The sequence below is a fragment of the Morus notabilis genome, unplaced genomic scaffold (genome assembly GCF_000414095.1).
Source record: "Morus notabilis unplaced genomic scaffold, ASM41409v2 Scaffold98, whole genome shotgun sequence".
Classification (NCBI taxonomy): domain Eukaryota; kingdom Viridiplantae; phylum Streptophyta; class Magnoliopsida; order Rosales; family Moraceae; genus Morus; species Morus notabilis.
In genome coordinates this window covers 454029-458979 of record NW_010359472.1, presented here as the reverse complement: position 1 = coordinate 458979, position 4951 = coordinate 454029, and the positions used below count along the sequence as shown (strand labels likewise).

The window sequence follows — 4951 nt, the reverse complement described above, 5'->3', positions numbered from 1 at the left end:
TTTTTTTTTTTTTTTACTTTTTTTTTCTCTTTTTTTTTTTGGAATTAAAAAACAACACAAGCCAATCCAGTAATGATTTTCCAAACATAACCCACACTTGCCCTCAATCTTAACGTTTAATGTAATCATGCCTAGTAGTGATGGGTTTAGGAAGTGAGAATGCATTTGGTGGTTTGGATGTACAAACATGGGTGATGAACGAAATAAGCAATATGGCTCAAAGGGGGTAAACAAATGATGAATTTTCTTTTCAAGGGTTAGCTTCAAAGGCCCAATCGATCCGAATAAAATGCCTTAATCTTCTCTCCAATGATACTAAACCAACAATTTCGCCTCAAGTTTCACTCAAATGGGTTCTAGTGTTCATGAGATATCAAAGTCTACCTAATGCACATAAATGTTCTCCAAATGCTCAAAAGATCAAGTGATCATGATTCATGGTGCTTAAAAGTAGAGAATCAAGAGTGAATTTCAATCAATGCGAGTCAAGCACACAGAAATCTCAATGAAATACATTTCAAAAGACCTAAGAAAGCATCAAGTAATTATACTCACCATTATTATCTAGTCATTTCATCTCAACAAAACTCACAATTTATTCAAACAACCTAAAAGAAAAGTGAGTAAAGACATGACCAAAAGAGCACAACTCAATGGAGATAAGTCATAACAACCAACTCACAAGTAATGCCCAAAATCCACTAAAATCAACCACAAAGTGTCTCACCCCCAAACTCAATATCAAACAATCTTTAAAATTAATAACAAGGGAATAAGAACACGTACCGGGGAGGTGAGACAATCTCGCCTCCTAGTATGGTTGGCGATGATTCACCGGGTAAGATGGCATAAACTCGGGTTGGGGCGGGGCTCTCCTCCATAAATTGCGTCTTTAGGCTCAATTATTCCTATGCCGAGCCAACTCAATATCAAACAATCTTTAAAATTAATAACAAGGGAATAAGAACACGTACCGGGGAGGTGAGACAATCTCGCCTCCTAGTATCGTTGGCGATGATTCACCGGGTAAGATGGCATAAACTCGGGTTGGGGCGGGGCTCTCCTCCATAAATTGCGTCTTTAGGCTCAATTATTCCTATGCTGAGCCAACTCATCAAAGAGTGGCTTTCGCCCATAGTACGTGTCATACAACACAACGTACGGGTCTTGATTCTTGACACCCTCAAGCTTGGCGAGATTTGGCAGTTTTCGGCTCATTTGCTCAAGTCGACTCGGTGCCGGCATATGTGCTTGATTGGCATGGAAGAATGGCGCACTAGATGGTGGGGGAGTTGCCGGCCACATTGGGTCTTCATAGATGTGATCGTTCTCAACCGGGGGTGGCACGACAATGGGGATCTCGAGGGATTGAAACTCATTAACATCGTCTTGAAATTCTTCACTAACCAATCCTTAAGTCTCCTCCTCTCTCAAAGAGTCATCTTCAAATAACTCCCAATCCTCCTCTTGTGTTTCTCTATTCATGGCATTAGTAGATTCATCTGGAAGCTGCTTCAACCTAAATAACTCCGCTAGATTTGTCTTCATTTCCTCGTGAAGTTGGTCGAGCGCCTCCATCCTCTCTAACTTCTCTATGCGGAGTCTTGTCTCCTCCAAAAATTGGGCGACAAGGACTTCAAGGTCTAGAGAAGACTCCGCGTGCTGAGGTTGAGTGTCATCCCATGGCTCTAAAAAGTTAGAATTCTCTTCCCAACCTTGGTTGTTTGGAGAATAATTCCAACACCAATTGTCATAATCGGCCATGTCTTCCAAAAACCAATACACTTCATCCGCCGATAATTGGTAGAGAGGAACCATTTCATTTCCTCTTTCCACCCAAGTTCGTTGCGGCGTTTAACCAATCGAGGACGTTTTATAGTTGACCCTCTTTCGAGAGACCATGCTCGGGGAGCCTAATGAGTAATTCCTTATATCTATCCCAAGCACTATAAAACAGTTCGGAGTCTCGTTGAGCAAATCTTAAGAGGACTTGTGGATCAACCATCTCCAAGTACCTCGTAACACAAAAGAAAACAAAAATAAAACAAAAGATTAAAAATGAGAAATAAAAGCCTAAATTAAAATCAAGTTATGTACTCACAATATTAACAACAATTTAAAATGCCAATCCCCGGCAACGGCGCCAAAAACTTAGTGCGAATTTATTTTTGTATAATAAATTTCCGCAAGCATACGGTGTCAAGTTTTAAGTATAAGGTGAGTGAGTATCGTCTCCACAGGGATTGGGTTTAGAATTGCCATTAAGTATCACGATTATTGTAACTTAACTTTATCTAGGCAACATAATAAGATGATATTTGAGAACAAAAATAAAATAAATATAAGAATAAAAATAAAGTATCTATACACAAATGGTCTAGGGACTTGATTTCGCTTTATTATTCCTATGTTCATCCTATTATGTAATCGCTAATCAATTCCATTCAATTCATTAATCAAGGCTCTAATGTCATCTCGCAACCTCTCTCGAGTGCCTCACAAGAAATTGTATTTAAATACCCAAAACAATATCCCTATTCGAAATGAATATTTAAACCCAAATTAAGCTTTGCCTTTAGAATTAGAAAATAGGAATATTGATTACCTCTCGGCCTCACAACGACCTAAATCCTAATTTGATTATCTAACCGTTGATCTCCTCTTGGTCTCACAACAACCTAGACTATGTTTCTCAAATCTAGATAATGAACTCAATCTCTCTCGAGCATCAAATTCGCAATCTAAAAATCCTCTAACTCATTGGCCAAATAAATTAGAAGCATTAAGCATGGAGAAACATAAATGAATTGAAAATTAAATTAAATTAACAATTAACAAAATATTCAAAACATAGTTCAAATAAAACTACATCAAGTCCTAGATTTAATGTCTAGCTCAACATGGAAAAATAGATGAAAGAAGATAAAACCCAATATCCATTGAAGAACTTCCAAGGACCACCAAGATGAAGGATTTCGGCCTCCTTTTGATGTTTTCTTCAGATTTCTGGGCTCCCTTTCTCAAATGGCCTCTCTTTCCTTTTATACTACTCAGCTTCAGAGCTAAGACTTCATACGCGCGCTGCAGCCTGCGTGAAAATGCGCTGCGGCGCGCGTTTTTAGAAGAGGATCCCGCTGTTGCGGGCTGGGGCGCGCTGCAGTGCCTTTGGGCACGCTACAACACATGGGGCTGCCATCTGGGTGCGCTGCAGCGCCCATTGGGTGCGCTACAGTGTGTGTTCCTGCTCTGGGCACGCGCGCGCGCCTGGGTGTGGGCGCGCGCGCGGCCGCGCGTGGGGCGCGTGCGTGCGCGCCCCTGGATGTGGGCGCGGGCGCGTAGCGGGCTCGGGCGCGGGCGCGCATCCCATTCTAACTTCGCTTTCCTTTTCGTGTTGTAGCCCACTTTCTTGCATTCCAAAGCCTCCTCTTTTGTGCCTTTAAGTCCTCTTTCGCCTCCTCTTGGCATTGATTCACAAGTTGGGCAAATATTCTTCATTTCTTCATGCAAAATCATCCAAGTTCGCATTTATTTATAATTCCTATAAAAAGCATACAAAAGACATTAAACTAACAAAAATGCTTGAAGACTTACAAATATTCATGTTTGAAAGTACTTGATTTGTTGGTAGAAATACCCGTCATCAGCACTCGTCATCATCACGTGGTTGCTTTGCAATGTGAAACACATTCTCCTCCAAAGTCATGTTCCCAAAGGATATCTTCATCAGACCATTCCTATAGTTGATGACTGCATTTGCTGTAGCAAAAAAAGGTCTTCCGAGGATAATGGGAATCTTGGACTCCATACTCACCACGAATTGAGTATCTAAGACTAGAAAGTCAACGGGGTAATAGAACTTATCAACTTGAACTAAAACATCCTCAACTATGCCCCGAGGCTTCTTGATCGATCGATCAGCCAACTGCAGAACCACAGATGTGGGCTTAATTTCTCCAAGACCAAGTTGCGAGTAGACAGAATATGGCATGAGGTTCATACTCACTCCTAGATCAAGCAAAGCTTGGCTGAACTCATGTGTCACAATCTGACAGGAAATTGTGTGACAACCGGGATCCTTGTATTTGGGTAGTGTTTTCTGGTCGATCACCGCGCTTACCTGTTCTGTCAAGAATGTTGTCTTCTTAACATGGTGCTTCCTTTTGATAGTGCACAGATCCTTGATAACCGTAGCATAAGCAAGCACTTGCTTGATAACATGAAGCAAAGGAAGGTTAATCTTCACTTGAGTCAAGTGCTCTAGGATCTCACTTTGGTGTTCCAGTACTTTCCCAGTTGGACGCAGAGCTTGGGAGAAAGGCACCTTTACCGGAACATTTATTGGCTCATCTATTTCAAGGACAACTTCCTTACTACTCAAAGTGGTGGCACTTGTTGACGGTTCTTCCATAATCTTACCACTACGAGTAGTGATGGCATTCACCTCCTTAACATTTTGATTATCAGGACATGAGGTTTGTGCCATATGTTGACCCTTTGGGTTTGATTGAGCTTGTGAAGGGAACTTGCCGCGTTCTTGAACAGCCAAAGCTCCAGTGAGCTTCGTGATTTGACTCTTCATCTCTTTACTTTCTTCCACCATTTGCGTGAACAGTAACTCAAACTTCTTATTTGTCTTACTCTGCACCTCCATGAAAGATTGCAAGGTGTTCTCAAGAGAACTCATTGGCTGTTGCGCATTGTATTGAGGTGCATAATATGCCTTTGGTGGTTGCGGCTGTTGTTCAATTCTCCATTGTCCTCCAGATGGTTGCGCTTTGTTAGAATCTCTCCAACTAAAATTTGGATGGTTCCTCTAGCGAGGATTGTATGTGTTAGAGAAGGGTTTGTTGTATGTCCCTAAAGCATTGGATTGCTCCTCGTAAACCCCTCTCATTTCATTGTAAGCAGGGCAATCCTTAGCTAGATGCTCCACCCCTCCATAAATAAAGCA

General features: G+C 41.5%; 1 pseudogene; it reads right to left on the bottom strand.

The window, feature by feature from the left end:
• LOC112090887 overlaps positions 1 to 4684 on the bottom strand; it is a 15295-nt pseudogene extending 10611 nt beyond the window's left edge.
• Positions 4685 to 4951: the final 267 nt, after the last annotated feature.